Source organism: Ananas comosus, unplaced genomic scaffold, assembly GCF_001540865.1.
Source record: "Ananas comosus cultivar F153 unplaced genomic scaffold, ASM154086v1, whole genome shotgun sequence".
NCBI lineage: Eukaryota > Viridiplantae > Streptophyta > Magnoliopsida > Poales > Bromeliaceae > Ananas > Ananas comosus.
The window spans coordinates 4,259-24,207 of record NW_017890974.1 but is presented as its reverse complement, the minus strand read 5'-3'; the positions used below and the strand labels follow the sequence as shown (position 1 = coordinate 24,207).

General features: G+C 46.8%; 1 long non-coding RNA gene across 3 annotated transcripts; it reads right to left on the bottom strand.

Moving 5' to 3' along the window:
* Positions 1–18,929: 18,929 nt before the first annotated feature.
* Positions 18,930–19,606, bottom strand: LOC109704491. Of its 3 annotated transcripts, none has more exons than XR_002214404.1 (4): positions 19,570–19,606; positions 19,244–19,310; positions 19,079–19,146; positions 18,930–18,960 (listed from the first exon to the last, which is right to left on the bottom strand). It is a non-coding gene; the product is annotated as an uncharacterized LOC109704491 (long non-coding RNA). The 3 variants fall into 3 exon arrangements; XR_002214403.1 differs by having other exon boundaries at positions 18,932–18,963; XR_002214405.1 differs by having other exon boundaries at positions 18,932–18,963; positions 19,244–19,313; positions 19,570–19,603.
* Between the last annotated feature and the right edge of the window lie 343 nt (positions 19,607–19,949).

The following is a 19,949-nucleotide window of genomic DNA, read 5'->3' as shown; positions in this document are numbered from 1 at the left end:
TGGATAATATATATCTACATGTTCACAAGTAATATCATGATTTACTTTATACAGATATGAAAGTGATACTTTGTCATGGCTACAATGCATATAAGGATGCAATAAACAACATCTCCTAGCATACTACATGTATGTATGAATACCCAAATGTCCACATCTATACTGGAAGCAAGTCCAAGTAATCCAGCTACTACTCTCTGTGTAGTAGTGATTATCACACACTCAACATTGTGTCGGTTTTCATTTCCAATTAGGGACCTACCCAAGGTAGTCCAGCTTGTGCCGCCTAAGTGCCTGTGGTAACCCGACATCCCTACTCTTGGAATGTGTCTGTCCCACTCGACCCCGTAGGCTTCTCAATACCGCACGAGCGAACAAAAGTCGCGTAGGCTAACTCCGGAGTGCCGGCTTGTAGGGAGCGACCCTCACAAGCATGTGCGAATGAGCACAAATGGCAAGCAAGCATAATCCAAGTCTCAAGTATCCAATCCTCATGTCTCTAACATGGTATAGTCACTAGCATCCCGAATATCTAGTTTAAGTCACGACATGAAGTTCCAACACTACTAAGTCTTGTGCCCCTTTATGACACTTAGACATTTTAATGAACAAGTATATCCAACTCTCTCAATGGCACTATACACTAGGTTCACACATGACCCGAGCTCGATGCCCCTTCATGACATTAGCCCAATTATTCACAAATAGCACAAGTCCCCGAGCCTCTTTATGGCTTACCAAGAACCTTTAAGTTCAATATAGGAATAACTTTAAATGCATGCAAAAGATGCTCATTATCACAATAGGATTTATGATTCCAAGTCTCAATAGGATGCCAAACATATGCGAGTACCACATGCTAGTTCTCTACTATATGGAGGTCCGAACTTTCCTTACACATAACATAGGCATATTAAGCATCCTAAAATTCACAATAAATATATCTAACATGATTATGCACGCTTTTTCAATTAACGATACTTAATTCATCACAAATGAGAATTTCTCATTGTGTGGCTAGGTCAAACCCACCGAACCGTCGCGTAGGGCCTCGTTTCGCCCAACGAAGTTGTCCACGAGTCTCAAAATACCCTAAAAGTATTGAGCGAAGAGATACACGGGCATTACGATCAACTATAAGATTAAACATTAACAATTATAGCAAAAGGGTTAAAACTCACCTAAGGAGTGAAAAATCTCTCTCAAGCTCCAAAAGAAGGCTAGGATCCTTCCAATCTAACCCAAAGGAGGGTTCTAATCCAAGAAATCTAGCTTCAAAAGCCCTAGATAAAAAAGCCCCAAAATTGAACCCTAAGTCTCAATCTAGGGTTTCATCACAAAATCCTCAATAAAACTCTATTTTAGAGGAAGAGAACAAGTGGATTACCTCTTGGAAGCTTTAAGTCAAGCTCTAAATGCTCTAAGTCCTAAGTTCTTCCCTCAACAAGGCCCCAAATCTAAGCTCTTGGCTTCAACCATGGTGAAATAGCACGAAAAGGGAAAAAAGAGAGATTAATCCAAGAAAAATCCAAAAGAGAGGGACCAAATCACCAAAAGAGCAAGGAGGAACTCCCCTACCTCAAATCTCAGAGTTCTCAGCTCAGGGGAATGCCCCAGGGGCGTGGGGGTTCTAATAGAAGTGCTACAAAAGCAAAAACACCCCTGCAGTTTCGAACTGTGCGAAGTCTGCCACCTTGTACCGGTACACGGGCCCTTGTACCAGTACAAGGTCCACGAAATCCAAACCTGATGTAAGGTACCGGACTTCTAAAATTATGAGGTTACGGTGTACATTTGATTGGAAGACCATTTGAAAGGTTCCGGTGAAGTTCGGTGAAGTTCGGGAGCATTCGGGCGATTTGGTGCGCGTAGGCGCGGAAACGGAACCCGAAAGGCTATGTTGGGCCATGAACTAAATCTGGCATTAGCGTGGATGAAAAGATGATGAAAACATGCTCGAAAACATGTTTGGAGAGTCTCGGTTCGATTTGAGACGAATCGGAGGTCAAACGAGCGAGAACGGACGAAAACGGGCGAAAATGCTGAAAATTTGGCAAAGTCCTTGAGGCTGAGTTCTGGACCTTCGGGGACCGGTCTCTCAGCCAAGGACCGGTCTCTCAGGGACCGGTCTCTCATCGCAAGGACCGGTCCCCGAGCGCGAAAATGCCCATTTTGGGCTGTTGCGAGAAATGCATTGTTGAGGGATTTTTATGCAATTTTGCACTCATGTGAGTGTATAGAAGAGAGAGATGGGTCTTTCTCTCTTCCCTCTCACCCTAAAACTCTCCCTCTCTCTCTCTAGAAAGAAAAGAAAGAGAAGAAGAAAGAGGAGAAGAGAAGAAAGGAGAAGAGAAGAAGAAGAGGAGGAAGGAGATTAAGGCTCGTGAGAGACGAGAACTGGAGACTTGTGGCGAAAGGTTAATGATTGGGTTATGTGGTAAACCTCTATAATGGATGTTAGAGGTAGATTCAAGGTGTGGTTTATTCTCAACCGAGTGTGTTCATGTTGTGCGTACGACAACATGAAACCGAGTGATGAGAATAGACGCCCTTGTATAACTTTCGCCCGATTTGAGTCAATGTTAAATGTTTTGTACTCGACCTCGAAGGTTGAGAATTAATCGAGTTGTCATGTGTCAGGGAACGATGGCACCGCGTAGGCGATCTTCGGCTAGATCGACGCGGGATGGGAGAAGTGATGTTCCTGAGCAATCCGGAGCGAGAGGAGACTTGGAGCTCCGCGAACAGTTGGGAATGCTTGTGGGCATAGTGCAGCGTCAGCAGGAGGCTGCTATGCGCCAGGAAGAACGGATCAAGAGACTCCAAGAGACCGTGGAGCAGCTAGTGGCTGCGCCAGTTGCGGCTCGTCGAGGACGGGAAGGGCTTGCAGCAGAGATGGTTCCGTCGGGGTCGGGCGATCCGACTCCCAAAAGTGCATTGGCGGAGGCGGAGAAAGAACGGGCTTTGGCGGCCCTCATGACCTTCGTAAAGTTTGATCCGCCTACCTTCGATGGAGAGAATGTTGATCCCTGGATTGTGGATATGTGGGTTGACTCCATGGAAACGCTCTTCGAGGAGCTGTACACATTGGAGCGGGACAAGGTGCCCCTAGCCGTGCATTGCTTGAAGCAATCGGCGAAGGTGTGGTGGAAAGGTATTCGGCGGAACCGATCGCCTAGTCTTCCTCCTATGGCATGGGATGAGTTTCGGGGATTGGTATTCTCAGCTTACTTCCCCGACAGTGAAAAGCGAAAGCTTCAGGACAGGTTCAGGAAGCTGCGTCAAGGAGACCGCTCAGTGCGGGAGTACGAACGGGAGTTTTCCCGTATCGTGAATTGTGTCCCGGATGTGATACGGGATGACAAGGATATGGCCGATTGGTTCTTACGTGGACTTCGACCAGATATTTACGAGAAGGTGCAAATTCTCAAGCTCACGACCTTCGCGGAGGTGTTGGACCGAGCCTTGTGGGCAGAGCATGGCGAGGCTTTCGCGCATGAGGAGCGCGAATCTCATAAGCATGAGCGGGGAGGGGTGAGGCAATTGTCGAACAGTTCGGGTGGGCAGTCAAGTTCTAGGCGCCACTCGAAGTCGTCCTCTACTCGATCCTCCCCAGGTTGTGTGATTTGTGGTGGTGCCCACCAGGCGCGGCGATGTGCGCTGCGTGATGGAAGATGTATCCATTGTGGGCAGCCAGGACATATGCGGGATGAGTGTCCGCAAGGTGATAGCCCGGCCTTAGTGTTGGCGACGGCTTTTTCCTCTCCGGGACAGCCGGCGGGTGTGCCACCTGCGGCGCGGTCGGGAGAGCGAGCGATGACAGTGATGCAATCGAGGGCTCCGCGGCGGGCACCAAGTGGCTGTGGACACGCGACCCAGCTTGTGGGACCTGCTTCTGACGACGTCGTGGCAGGTATGAGTTATTCATGCAGTTATGTGTTTCGGCATGATGTAAAGTTGGAGCGTCACATGCATTGAGCATATAGTTAATTACTACTATCTATGTAGTAGTATAGTAAGGACCAAGAATGTGATATGCCGAAGAATTCGGAAAGTAAATGTCGAACTTTAGTCAAATTGACCGAAGTGTGAGGTTGCTATGCTTCGGAAAGACCGAAGGCGTTAGAATGAGTAAAAGTGCATTGTGGGAGGTTTTCGAGAACTTAAGAATCAAAATCTGCAAACTGCAGTTTTTGGGCTCTCGGGGACCGGTCCCTGCTGGAGAGACCGGTCCCCGAACGCGTGAGAAGCCCAGCAGAGGAGAGAAATTGACTAAGTCCCAGAAAACAAGCTCTTGGGAACCGGTCCCTGCGGGAGAGACCGGTCCCCGAGAGACCGGTCCCTCTGGGTGAGACCGGTTGCATTGTGCTGGGGCAAGATTGCCCAAGACCCAGGCTTATGGTAGCATGCTACAGTAGCGTACAATGCTTGAGTACAGGTACTCGTGGAGTGCGAATATGGATCGGCCGAGTGAGTTTGTTGGCAGTAGCACTTGGGCATTGCCAAGTGTGAAGCATGCCATGAATCACTCGTGGGGCTGGTGGCTCGCACTAGGTGCATAGGAGCCGGTAGTGATATGTGTTGCTCGATAGAGCATGTAGTGCGATTGACAGTATACTGAGAGTACGATTGTGACCCAACCCGAGAATTTGTAACGGTTTGGGATCTTGGTTGCTCCTGGTTGGAGTGTGTGCGAATTCCCAAGTGAGAATTTCGCCCCAGTGATGATTGGGTCTACGCTTGCGAGCGAGAGGCGCTAGCGTATGTTGAGACAGGTTTAGGCTGTAGGCCTACGTAGTATTGGTGGCCTTTGGACCACCAATGGAAACTGAGGAAAGCGATTTGGCGGATAGCCTTATCGAGAGGTTTGATTCGAATTCACGAGCAAAGTGTTCTTGTGAGCTCTTTGCAAAAATGGTTTGACATTGACCGTGGCATACAGTATCAAAAATGACGAAGTGCTCTTGGTGAAACCTTGAGCTAATGGCAAGCCACGTGGAGTTCGAGGATTGGAATTGGGATGTGCCGAGGTGGGCCATCTCACATCAAAGTTAAAGTTTAGTGCGGAATTAGAGCACTTACGATGAAGTGATGCACCGATGATATTGCTTTTAGGCAATGTCGGTGATTGATTTGGAACGTATTCCCTGAAGGGGAAGTAAATGCAAAGAAGAGTTCTTTGTGTGCCGAGTGCAAGTGGTGTTGGAGCGCGTAGAGTCGTCGAGTTTCGACTTGCGTTACCCCCTAGAGTGACGGAGACCGTAATGCACTTTGTGAGATGTGCCTTGCAAAGTTGGATGCGTTTGGTATCGTGAGTTCCGTAGTAGTCCTCTTCGATAGTTCTAAAGAGTGTAAAGCCCTTCCGAAGTGTAAAAGTGCATTAGTGCCCTCAATTGCTCGAGGAGCTGAATTGAGGTGTGGTTTGAGTTTCGCGGACGAAACTCTTTTTAAGGGGTGGAGAATGTAATATACCGAACTTCTAATTCATGAAGTTACGATGTATATTAGCTTAGAAAGCCATTGGAATCGTTCCGGCGAAGTTCGGGAGCATTCGGGTGCTTCGGTGCGCATAGGGCGCGAGAACGGGACCCGAAAGGCTATGTTGGACCATGGACTAAATCCGGCATTAGCGTGGATGAAAAGATGATGAAAACATGCTTGAAAACATGTTTGGAGAGTCTCGGTTCGATTTGAAATGAATCGGATGTCAAACGAGCGAAAACGAGTGAAAACGGAGCAAAAACGGTGAAAAAGCTGAAAATTTGGCTAAGTTCTTGAAGGCTGATTTCTAGACCTTCGGGGACCGGTCTCTCAGTCAAGGACCGGTCTCTCAGGGACCGGTCTTTCATCGCAAGGACCGGTCCCCGAACCCCGAAAATGCCCAGTTCGGGCTGTTGCGAGAGAAGCATTGTTGAGGGACTTATTGGCATTTTGTGCATGGGTTATGAGTAAAGAGAGGATTAGAACCTCTCTCTCTCCCTCTCCATCACCGTATCCTCCCCAAAGCTCTCCCTCTCTCTCTCTAGAAAGGAAAGGAGAAGAGAAGAAGAAGAAGAAGAAGAAAGGGAAAAGAAGGTGAAGCAAGTGAGAGCTTCCCTCCATCATCTTCTTCTTCCCCTTAGAGCAAACCTAGAGAGGTAAGCTTCTTGAAGCTTTAATGGTAGATCTTTAGGGTTAAGTTCTTACACTCTAAAGATGGTTTAGATGGAATCTTAGCATGCTAAATAGATGGTTTATGCTTGATTCATGAGATGAAATGGTGGATTTTGCAATAGTTGCATATTAGGGCTCCTAAAGAGGGTTTTTGTAAATAGTTGGGTTTGATCTCAATTGACCCTCTATAAACCTAATTGGGGACCAAACGAACGCGTTGGTGCGCTCGGTTCGACAATCCGACAAGTGTACGCGAAGTTATTGACGAAACAATCTGTTTTGGTACAGATAGCCGCAGCACGCGGGATAAGCCTCCAAAAATCATGAAAATGGATCGGGAGCATCGATGGGAGCATCGCGATGTCGGGGAATAAACTCCCGAACAGACGGATCGCGGATTGGTGGCCGTTCGGGTGGTCGCGCAAGAGTTCGAGCCGAACCGGGTCACGGATGCCGCGGGAGGCCGATTGCAAGTGACGACAAGCAATCGGAAAGCGTTAAAAGGTGGGTTGTGCTTACCGAAGCGACTAGGTCGCCTTCATGCCAAAGTGTAGTGTGTTTCACTATTGATGCATGATAAGAATGTTAAGTAAGAATGCATAATAAGAATGTTAAGTAAGAATGCACCATAATGATGCTAATAAATGTATATAGTGCCATGATAAAGATGCTAAGAAATGTATGCATGTAAAGTATGCTAATGAATGCAAGAGCTAAATGCTAAGTGAATATGTAAGACATATGTTAGATAAATGCATGAGTTAAATGCTAAGTTACATGAGCTAGATGCATGTCTTAGAAATGGATGCATAATAGAAATGTTAAAAGAATGTGTATTGACATAATGTGAGAATATGTTAAAATGACATAAAGTAGAATGCATGCTTAATGATAAGATGAGAATGCTAAGTAAAGGATGTGTGTAAGTTGACATAAATGCACCTATAGATCGAGTGGCATTGAACCTAGTGTCAAGGACATAGGTTAAACAAGAGTAATAATGAACCTAGTGTCATTGAACATAGGTTATTCACGAGTGGCATGTCAAGTATAATTCCTAGGTGTGGACAACTAGGAAAATAAGAATATGAATGGCATTGAACCTAGAGTCAAGTAAACCTAGGTTGTGAACGTAATGATATGGAACCTAGAGTCGAATGAACCTAGGTGATTAAGAATATTGGACCTAGCGTCAGTGAACCTAGGCTAAGAAGATAATGACGTTGAACCTAATGTATTAACATAGGTTGAGTAAAGGCTTGGACCTAGTTAGGTCGATAACATAGGGTGAGACCAACCCTTGAGTAATGTAAAGTGGATTCCGGAATCCCTGCTGCTAGTGCAGCGGCTGCTAGTGCAGCATACAAGCTCGATAGTTCTTGGCCGCGGGTGCATGTGGCGTGTTCCTCTCCCACCGGAAGAACTTCGAGGCTTGTTAATGAGCAAGAACAATGAGCGCTAGGGTGCATGTGGCATGTTCCTCTCCCTATCGGGGATCTCGGCTGCGGGTGTATGCGGCATGTTCCTCTCCCACCGGGGGATCCCTGACCACGGGTGTACGCAGCTCTGGGCGACCCGTTGGGCGATGTGGTTTGTGATTGAGGGCTGAGGTGCATGTGTGAGTTCCTTCACCTCGAGCCGGACAGAGCGCGGACTATCCGCAGTTGATTGACTCAAGACCGAGTCGGATGGCATAGTTGGCTAAGGGAAAATAACCTTAGGAAAGAAAAGGCTAATGTGTATAATATTGCTAAGGCGTGAGTACCCTTAGTAAAGCATAAAGAATAAAGAATAAAGTGTAAAGCATAAAGAGTAAAAGAATCACGAACAAGGAAAGGCTAATGCTAAAGAATGACAAGTAATAAAGAATAAAGAAAGGTTAATGCTAAAGAATAGCTAGTAAAGTAAAGAATGAGTAAAAGTAAAGAATGGATAAGAATAAAGTGTAGAAGCAACTAATCTACGATATGAGTTGCATAATTTGCATATTGCATGTTGTGAGGCAAAAGCATGGTAATGTTAGTTGCATGATTTGTGATTTTATATCTATCTATTGGACTAACATGTTGTTTGCCTCCTTTGACCTGATGGTCGAGCTCTTCCCTTGGGTGGCCGTACCCACTGGGAACTATGGAGTTAGTTCTCACCCCACGTTGTTTCGGGGTTTTACAGGTCCACACGCGAGCGGCGCGGCGGCGCGAGGAAAGGGCGTAGCTCCGTAGTTAGCGCCCTACCACTGAGACCAGATAGCAGCACCCTGAGTCGGCTTCTTAGGGGTATAAAATGCAAAGAACCAAAAATGTGATAATTGTAAGAACAATGTTGTAATAACTATGTTAAAATCGGATTGTATTTGGAAGTTAAGTGAAAGCTAATGTAAGAATCAAATGAGAATTGTGATGTAAAAATGTATGAATGTGAATGCTTGTAATAGCAAGTAGATTTATGTTTTTGATACTTCCTTATGCAATCTTTGCTTGAAATGTGTTCCTGGTTGGAACTTCGTACATTGTATTGATTGCGACGCCTTGAACGTACAGGGGAGACTCTGTCCGCGGTACAGGGGAAACCCTGTCCGTTCGGCGGTCTGTTGGCGTGCCCGAATCCGACCAAAGAGGCGGGCTCGGGGCGTGACACCTAGCTTGTAAAACTTAGGGTTTTGGATTTTTATGCCTTGGAATGGGTCAAATGAACCCTAAGCAAGCTTCTAAATAGATCAATCCCAAGAATCTAGGGATTTAGTGGGTGGTTTGCTATAGGTGCAAACCTAGGGCTCCAAAATGGGGTTTTTGTGAAAGTATGAGATTGATCTCATTTGAAGCCTTGGAAATCCTATTGTTAGGTCACAAAACATGGGGGCTAAGTCGGTTTTAGCATTCGGCGAGTCGACGTGAAGTTCTCGGCAAAATCGGGCCGGGCTAGTGTTGATTCGGCCGAGGAAGGCTAAAGCCTTTTCGTAAAGCTCGCCGAGAGAGATTTCCGAAACCTCTACATCGATTAAAGGTGGGGGGTGTCATCCTGAAGCTTTCGAACTCCTTTCTATGTCTTAGATTGCATTTAATCTCATCTCTTCATGTTGCACTGTAGAATTGCATAGTAGCACCATTCCTTATGCTTTCTAAATAATAACCTAGTGTACTTGAAACGCTTGGTAACTAGATAGGTGAGGATTGGGTCGGAACGTGGATCCTATGATGCTAAAGATAAAGATGAACCCGATAGGGGTGTTGATGACATAGAAAGTAGTGTTTTTGTTAAAGAACAAACGAGTGGCATCCAAACATTGAATGATGACGAGTGACATTAATGTAGTGTAAAATGACACTAGAGGTCGACGGACCTAGGGATAGGTGGATCCCTTAGAAAATGCCTTGTGAACAATGAATTTAGAAACGCTAAATAGCCTTGCATGAATGTCGGGAACAAATGATTTCGCGAGAGATGTTGACCTGAGTTGTAAGGCATCCTCACATGGAGAGGTTGTTGATGAGTCGATTGAGACATTGACCCTAGTGGTAGGGCATCCTCACTTGGAGAGGATTGGATTGGGTTGTTGACCCTTGTGATAGTGTATTCTCACTTGGAGAGGATAGATCTAGCTCACAGTCTGCGTTTGGGATGGTATAGCCATCCAATCCCCACATGGAGGGGATGGTCGTCGAGTACTCCGGAGTGTCGTGCGACTAGGACCACTTGGAGGTTCGGACCATATGGAGGTCCGCAGACGGTCCCGGGCTTGGGTGCACTTGGAGCTCCCTCCCCACTTTGGGATTGAAAGGTGAGTCATGGGCGAGCCCTAGGGCCTCGCCACAGATTGGGTAAATGAAAGGCTAAAGGGTATAAATGTTATTGAACATTGCTATTCGAACATGGATTGAATTTGTTAGCATGATAGCAAACCTCTATTATATGATGCATGCATTCATATTTATGATTATGGGCATAGTAGCATAGCTTTCCTACTATCGCATTTACAGCTTTCAGATACATATTTATCTATCTATCTATCTATCTGTTGTTACTTGTGCCCACTTGGACCTAGTGGGGAGATCGGCAGAGTCGGCGGCCGAGCCCACTGGGAACTATGGAAGATAGTTGTCACCCCACTCAATTTCCAGTGGTAGGCTCAGGGCTGTCGAGAGAGGACCGCGGCAAGGGCATCGCGCCCGACCAGTGAGACCGTGGTAGTATAGTAGCTTTCCTTCTTGCATTAGTCACCTATGTATTGAGAGAGAGATTCATTGTAGGTGAGGATTTGGAGAGCTATGTATTTTGGATGACAAATGTATTCATTTAAAGAAAATGATGTAAATGAGAATGTTGGAACTATTGTAATAGTTAATAAAGTACTCTCTTTATTTCACTAGTTTTGTCTTGTGGATCGCTTGCTCTTTGTATTGTTGGCACTGTTTGTGCTTCTGTGAATGTGTATGCTTAGAATTTAATTTTCCTGGGTAAATTCTTGTACACATTCTTGTTGTTGAGGCTTTGGCGGATAGGGGAGGTGCTGTCCGTTCGGTGGCCCGCCGCCGTAGTCGAATCTTGCCAAATTGGTAGTGGATTCGGGGCGGGGCGTGACAGCTGTTTTGGTATCAGAGCGATAAGAGCAAGTAAAGAGAGAAAGTCTAGGATGACCTAGGAGACCATAGGTTGGTAAGCCCTAAGGTTATAGGTGCGTGAGCAGAACGTGAACCTATAGCGATGGCGGAAGTTGATTCGATTGGGTCGAAGTTGGTAATGTGTCTCTAGTTGTGATTAGAGACGGACTCAAGTTGTATGAGTTCTTGTCTTGAGGTGGATGTGTCGGCGGCCGACGACATGATACCAAGAGCCTAGAACGAGTGCACTTGTGTGCTTCCGCCCGATTTTGTGGTTGAGTTGTCACGTGTTGTAATTGCAACGAGGTAATTGGTTAAGATGACTGACCAAGTAATTGCGTTTCAGGGACTAATGTCTCCAAGACGCTACACGCGTAGGACTGCCCCAGCGCCGACTCTTGAGGCGCCCGAGCAGGAGGAACCGAGCGTGATCGATCGGTTGCAAGCGCAGGTGACCGCGCTGACCAATGTGGTGCAGCGCCAGGAGACCCGATTCGAGCGGCTCCAGGAATTATTGGAGCGGCAGATCGCGGCGGCGGCTGCGACGACAAATGAAGGCGGTGGTCCGCCCGCACCCTCGACTCATATACCTAGAGCGGCAGAGGGTGAGGGCATAGCGGCGGTTCCGGTGACGGCACGCCCACCGCCAGCGATCGCACCATAGGCGGCATCGAGATCGGCAACACCCGATGTGTTGGCCGAAGACGTGGAGGGAGAGCGCGCATTGGCGGCTCTTATCAAGTTCAACAAGTTCCATCCGCCAACCTTTGAGGGCGAGAAGGTGGAACCGGAGATGGTCGAGTCTTGGATCGACTCGATGGAAACCCTCTTCGACGACAAGTGTACTTTGGAGAAGGACAAGGTGTATCTCGCCACCCACTGCTTGGAGAAGGCGGCGAAGGTTTGGTGGAAGCAAGTCAAGTGGGATCGGCTTCCCTGCCTTCCGCCGATACTGTGGGAAAAATTCAAGCAGGAGATGTTCGCCAACTATTTCCCCGACACACTGAAGTGGAAGCTCAAGGAGAAGTTCTGTAAGCTAGAGCAAGGGGACCGCTCAGTGGCGGAGTATGAACAAGAATTTTCCCATATTATCGACTGCGTCCCGGATATTGTAAAGGATGACCGGGACCGGGCCGAGTGGTTCTTGCGAGGACTTCGGCCGGGGATCTACAAGGCCGTGCAGATACTCAAGCTCTCGACCTTTGCGGAGGTGTTCGACCGAGCGCTATGGGCGGAGCACGGAGATGCCCACGTTCGGGAGAAGCGTGAGGCTTTGGCTGAGTCTAAGGACAAGGGCAAGAAACGCCAAGGTGGCGGTAGTTCTGGGGGACAGACACGTTACAAGAAAGGTGGCGGTAGTTCTGGGGGACAGACACGTTACACGCCAAGGTGGCGCTTTACCCTTGCCTCGGTCCTCCGCCGTCCCGCTCGTGCTAGGACCTATAGGGTTAGTGGTGTGAGAACTGCAACAAAGTTTCCAGTGGGCTCGGCATCCGACCTCGCCGACTTACCCACTAGATCTATCCAGGCATAAGTATTTCAAAGGAGAGAAAGTAACCATTACTAATGCAACTAATACTATGCTTGCAAGAAAGAGTCAGTGGATATATAATTCAATGCGATAATGGAAATGCATGCATGCTTCAATCATAATTAAGCTTTGGCTCTTACCCAATCTTGCCGGTTAACTCTGTTAACCCCAATAACTCATAACCCAAATCCCGTCATAACAGGGGGCCTCGAACCATCCCTAGGGACCGTCATCAGCGACCTCACTCCCAAGGTGACTATTTCCGGAAACTCACCGCTTGAGGGGGAGCTACCTCCCTCAAGCCAAGACGTGTCATGAGTATCAATCGAATCCCCAATTTGAGGATGTTTTACCATGCCGCTTTCATGCTAGGTTCTCTACCCATTGTTCATGTCACTTACTAACCATTTTGTCCCAATGTAACTTTGATTAAACCTACGCTTAACACTTACTTGTCGATGCCAATCCATCTCTCTATTGTCAGTGTCATAGCTATTTACCATTGCCAAGTCCAAGCCTCTCAATCATGCAATCTCTAGGGTCCAACAATACATGTCCTTCATGGTTCCATATCTTTCTACTTTCCAAAAACATTAGAGAAGACATAATGAAACAACCAATAGTCCACATGTAAATTAACCCTAATATGCATGAGTGACTATACAACCATATGTTCAAGAAATAGAGAAACAGACATAGAAGGGAATTCAACGATTCCGGCGTGCACCCCCCACCTCTATTGGTCGTGTGGGTGTAGAATATGAAGGCTCCTGCACTTTACGATAGCTGATTCCGCGCCCTATAATCAAAATAGTGCCATATTAGGCCCCTTTCTACATGAACTATACTCTAATATTTTCGCAATGTTAAATGAAATTGTCCAATGTATTTAGGACACCCCGAATTAGGTTTCTACGAGGTCAATTTGTCCCCGAAAAATCCTAGGGCAAAAGCCCCAATTTTCAAGCCCTAACATGGTCATTTAGGGTTTCCCCATGAATCGATCCTAACCCTAAGCAAATAATAGCTTAGGTTCATCTAAGAAGCATCCTAATAAGGTTTCTAGACCCTTAGAACCAACCCTAGGGCTCCTAACACCACTTTCAAGGATTCACCATGAGAGCACCTTGAGCTCTCATGGGTTTCATGGTGTTCATGGCTCAAAAGAGCCTCTAAAGCCACTAAGGAGCACAAAGCTCTAAAACTTAGGGATCAAAACGAAGCCCTAGACTCATTTCTACCAAAAACTCACCTTAGCCCAAGCTCCTCCAAGTCCTTCTTGTAGGAGAGCTTGTAGAACCCACCAAAGCTTCCAAATCCACCTTCCCTTGCTTCTTCTTCTTCTTCTCCAAGCCCTAGAGCAAGAGTTCTAGAGAGAGAAAGAGTGGAAATGAGAGGAGAGGAGAGAAATGGTTGTGGAAGAGAGGGGATGGATCATATATAGTGTTGTAATAATTGCACTTAAGCCCCTCCACTTGTTTCCCATTGATCTGCCCAGACTGGGGATTTTTCGCCTTCGGGGACCGGTCTCCCCGACCAGGGATCGGTTCCCGAACGTGGGTTTTCCAGGACTTAGCCAAATTTTCGGGTTTCTCAGCTGCTGCGCAGCGAGGGACCGGTCTGCCCTTCAGGGACCGGTCTCCCGAGGACCGATCTCACCATCAGGGACCGGATGCCTCAGGATTCCTGGCAGGCTACGCGTACGGGGACCGGTCTCTCCTTCAGGGACCGGTCCCCGAGAGCACAAAATCTGGGACTTAGCCAGATTTCCAGATTTACTCTCTCGGGTCCCTTTTAGCTCAACTTGTGGACTCTAATGAACTTAGGGTCCATTCTAATTCATTCAACTCCGCGTTTCGCTCGTTTTGACGGAACTCGGCACGATCTACGAGGGATGTGGTATGTTACATTCTCCACCCCTTAATTTAGTTTCGTCCGCGAAACTACTAAGATTGGAATTTAAATTTCTTACCTCACTTCGGATCCTCGAAGAGGTGAGGATAGCGCTCCCTCATTTCGCTTTCGAGCTCCCACGTTTCTTCCCGGTCATCGTGTTCGCACCAATGAACTTTAACATACGGGATTTCGCGGTTCCGAAGCTTTCGCACCTCCCGATCGGCAATATACGCCGGGAACTCCTCATATGTCATATCCTCTTGAAGCTCTATCGGTATATACGAGAGAATATGATCTGGGTCATACACGTATTTACGGAGTTGGGATACGTGGAATACATCATGTACTCTCGCGAGCCTCGGTGGTAATGCCAACTTGTAGGCCACCGCACCAACTCGTTCCAAAATCTCGAAGGGTCCGATATAGCGGGGACTCAACTTCCCGCGTACACCGAACCGTTTAATTCCCCGCATCGGCAATACCTTTAGAAATACGCGATCTCCTACCGCGAACTCAATATCCTTTCGTCGCTTGTCGGCATAACTCTTGTGCCTCGATTGCGCCGTCACTAATCTTTGTCGGGCAAGGCGGACTTTCTCTTCCGCCTCCCGCACCACTTCCGGGCCAAGAATCATTTTCTCGCCCACATCGCTCCAGTGTATCGGCGAGCGACATTTCCTTCCGTACAGGGCCTCGAATGGCGCCATCGCAATGCTTTCTTGATAGCTATTGTTGTATACGAATTCCGCCATCGGTAAGTGATCATGCCATTCGCCCTTGTAATCAAGCACACACGCTCGAAGCATGTCCTCAAGTATTTGAATTGTCCTTTCCGATTGACCATCACTTTGAGGATGGAATGCCGTACTAAAATCGAGCCGCGTGCCTAACGCATCTTGTAAGCTCTTCCAAAAATGAGACGTGAACCTAGGGTCCCGATTCGATACAATAGATACCGGAACCCCGTGAAGTCTCACCACCTCGTCAATATAAACTTGGGCTAACTTGTCTCCCGACCAAGTAGTGTGGATCGGCAAAAAATGTGCCGATTTTGTCAACCGGTCCACAACTACCCATATCGCGTCATGTCCACCTTGTGACCTAGGCAGACCTGTCACAAGGTACATTGCAATGTTTTTCTATTTCCACACGGGTATAGGTAGACTCTGTAATTTTCCCGCTGGAAATCGACGCTTCGCCTTCACTTGTTTGCACGTGAGACATTGCGCCACGAACTTCCCTATGTCTTTCTTCATGCCCGGCCACCAATAATGTAATTTCAAGTCTCGGTACATTTTGGTGCCGCCCGGGTGAATGCTATAAGGAGACTGATGCGCTTCTTGCATAATCGCCCTCCGAAGATCGTCGTCCTTGGGCATGCACCAACGATCCCGATACCGTAGTGTGCCGTCGGTTCTAATGCCAAAATCTTCAGTACTACCGCTCTCAACTTTGCCCTGCACCTTTTGGAGAAATACATCCGATATTTGCAATCCTTTGATTTTCTCCAACAAGGTTGGTTGCACAACTAAGGTGGCAAGCGTTGCCGGCACCCCCGGCGCCACAATTTCTAGCCCAAACCGTTGCATCTCCTTTTGCAATGCCGGTTGAGGCGTAACCTCCGTCGCCAAATTTTCCTCCAACTTCCTACTTAGAGCATCGGCTACGACGTTCGCTTTCCCGGGGTGGTAGAGAATTGTGACGTCGTAATCTTTGAGCAACTCTAACCACCGCCGCTGTCGCAAGTTCAGCTTCTTCTGGGTGAACAAGTATTTGAGGCTTTTATGATCGGTGTAGATCTCACAATGTTCCCCTTACAGGTAATACCTCCACTGTTTTAGCGCGAAAACAACCGCCGCTAGTTCCAGATCGTGAGTAGGGTAGTTCTTTTCATAACCCTTTAATTGGCGCGAAGCATAAGCTATGACTCGGCCGTTTTGCATTAGGACACACCCAAGACCGATGTATGAAGTATCACTGTATACAACATAACTCTCTCCCGGCATCGGCAAAGCAAGCACCGGAGTAGATATCAGTCTATTCTTTAGCTCCTCAAAGCTCCGCTCACACTTGGGGCTCCAATCATACCTCACCCCTTTGTGCGTAAGGCGCGTTAGTGGAGTTGTTATCCTGGCAAACCCCTCCACGAACTGCCGGAAATAGCTCGTAAGTCCAAGAAAGCTACGAATCTCCGCTAGACTTGTCGGGCGAGGCCAATCTTTAATTGCCTCAACTTTCTTTGGGTCCACCGAAATGCCATCTCCGGATACGACGTGACCCAAGAAAGTGACCTCCGAAAGCCAAAACTTGCATTTCTTCAGCTTTGCATAAAGCTTTTCCTTCCGGACTATCTCCAACACGAGTCTTAGATGCTCCTCGTGTTCTTCTTCGGTCCGAGAATATACCAATACGTCGTCAATGAAAACCACGACGCACCAGTCCAATAGCGGACGGAAGATTCGATTCATTAGGTCCATAAATGCCGCCGGGGCATTAGTGAGCCCGAATAGCATGACCGTAAATTCATAGTGGCCATACCGCATACGGTACGCCGTCTTGTGTACATCTTTGGGACGTATCTTCAATTGATGATACCCCGACTGCAGATCGATCTTAGAGTATACCCTTGACCCTTGTAACTGGTCGAACAGGTCATCAATTCTTGGCAATGGGTATTTGTTCTTGATCGTCACTCTATTCAACTCGCGATAATCGATGCAGAGTCGGAGTATGCCGTCTTTCTTCTTTACAAATAGCACCGGAGTTCCCCACGGGGATACACTCGGCCGCACGAAGCCCTTATCGAGCAAATCTTGTAACTGAGCTTTCAACTCTTTTAGTTCCACCGGTGCCATTCTATACAGAGCCTTCGAAATTGGCGCCACCCCGGGAATCAAGTCGATCACAAACTCGACTTCCCGATCCGGGGGCAATCCCGGTAACTCCGCTGGGAATACATCCGGATACTCCCGCACAACTCGAATGCTTTCCAGTTCTGGGTACTTCTTTCGAGGGTCTACGATGGTCGCCAAATAAGCCTTGCAACCACCCTTAATCATCCTTTTTGCCCTCACCGTCGATATAGTTGCTGCGAAGCGTTTGCCCTTACACGCCCGATAGACAAACTCCTCTTGGTTGGGTTCACGAAACGTGATCACCCTTCTCTCGCAATCTATAACCGCATAGTACTTGGAGAGCCAATTGATCCCCAAGATTACCTCGAATCCCCACATTTCTTTCAACACTAGAAGGTCGATCTGTCAAGCCCGGGTACCAGCGGAAGCATATCCGGCACGTGCACAGACCCGCCATACACCCGCAGTATATAAGGCGTCTACAAGAACACAAGTCGATAGGAGGAAAGTATAGTAAAATTCTATCCTGATATCAGAGCAAAGTATAAGTCGATATACTATCAGTAAGGAACACAGAGTATACAATCCAAAATCTCAACAAAAAGGAGAAAGTATCATAACTATAGAGTCTGATCCCAATAATACATATACATCGCAGGGTATACAAAAGGAATAGGTACAACGGTGGTCTCTCTATACATAGGGACATCACCCTCGGCCGTAGCCCGAGTAGCAAGGTGATCGACTAGCACGCTCCTAGTAGTCCCTAGCTAGGCGCGACTCCCTTGCCACGATCTCTAGCCTCTCCTGTAACAGGCTCTGTAAAAACAACCACCAAAAGGGCGTGAGAACTATAAACAATAGTTCCCAGTGGGTAAGCCGCCAGCCTCGGCGAATTACACCACTAGGCTCATGATGTATTAAATGAAAGCGAAAGCAGTAATTGCAAGATATATAATTATGCAATGCTAACAGGTAATGAGCATGTAAGCAACCTGTAATCATGGCTTCAACAGAAATGAATCAACTGAATGATAGAAGCAAAGCAACTATGTTAAGCATGAACATAAGCATAAAGGTGTAAGTAACTACTGTACACTGTAACTGGTAATCATTCATTACTGTTCAGTTTCCTTTAGCACTTTCCTTTCATTCACAGGGATCTACTCAAGGTAGTCCAGCTTGCGCCGCGCCTAATGGCCCCGTGGTAGTATACACTCCCCACGGCAATCCATTTCGGCACCCAATCCCGCACGGGCGAGCAACTGTCGCGTAGGCCAACTCCGGAGTGCCGGCTTGTAGGGAGCTACCCTCACAAGCATGTGCGAATGAGCACAATGGCAGCAAGCAAAACAATAGCCCAATATGTCTCAGTCATCACTTTTCAATTTACAGTGTTCTCACTCTCGATCTTTTGATCGGAATCTCAATTTAATAACTATTGGTAACAACTAGTATCCACTAGATAAATAAACATGCAAGAACAATGCTAAATTCACTTATGGCATTAGAATCCTTTCACTATCATGACCCTATCAACATAGGCATAGATCATATTGTTGTTCTCTACTTTAAAGTAAATAAAGTCACAAGAATATCATTATTCTCTACTTGATAGAGCATATGTAAATTATCTCTTGATGGTTCCACTGAACTAAACAAGAATATGTTTATGCATGAATACTTGTATGCATGAGTATTCTCTACTTTATAGAGGTTCTATTTTAATTGCATCAATCATTATAGTAGCAAGGTCCAAGTACTCAGTCACTCAAACTAATTACAAGTACGCACAGCTAAACCAATCCTATAACCACATATAGAACATAGAGGAGCTTCACTTGCTCTGGTTAGGTCAAACCCACCTAATACAAGACTCCAATCAGTCCAAAGAAAGTCCCAAAGTCCGCTCCACAAGGTCTCAACTCTGCTGAAAAACAAGGCATGAAAGTGGCATCAATACTACAATCGAAATGTCCGATTTCATCATAATTTGCACTTAGTACAAAGTAGTAGTTTGAATCCCTGCTTTGGCTAGTTAATACCTCAAGATGAGTCTCCAAGAGCCCTCACAAGTCCACTAAAGGTGCTCTAAAGCTCGGTCGCACTCTCGCTGCAAACCACGTCGAAACAGCATCAAAACGCTCAAATATAGATTAATATCATCGAACTCTTGTAAAATCAGTTTTAAAACTGAAATTTCTAATTACCCTTGATTAGAATACCCTCCAAACCAGCTCCCAAGAGTACACGTTCAGCTCAAAGAGGCTCAAAAACCTGCTGCGAGGAAATCATACGAAACTGCGTCAAATACGCGATTAACCCGCATATAAGTCCAAAATTGTGTTATAATTCACTAATTATCCTTAATAAGCTTTAAGGCAACTGTTCTCTGCGGTTAGGTGGATAATTAATAGCCAAAATAACCCTTCTTCACTGCTGTAAACATCTTCTAATTCAGTTAGAAGCAGCAATACCAAAACAGCTCAAAATTCGACGCTAAATCGTAAACTAGAGAGAAAATCAAGTTAATTACCTCTCTAAAGCTTTCAACTAGCTTTCCAGATAGTACCTCACAGAAAACTCAGCAAACTTCCCTCTCCCCACGCTCCAGGCACTGCCCTTGAGTCTCCAAACCAGCGAGCAACACGGACGGTGCGAAATCGGCACAAAACGGCGAATTTTACCTAGAGAGAGAAGAACCCTAGAGAGAGAAAGAGGGAAAAAAGGAAGAAGCTTGCTCTGAGCTCTAAGGCCTTCCAGCAAATTCAGGGGTCGACCAGGTAGCTGTAGGGATAAGATCAGATGCTAAAAGACCAAAAAAACCCTGCTGCCACGCCCCAGCTGCCTCAGCTGCTTGCTGTACCGGTACAACATTAAGCTTGAGTATTCTATAGTGTCACCTAAATAGCTTGG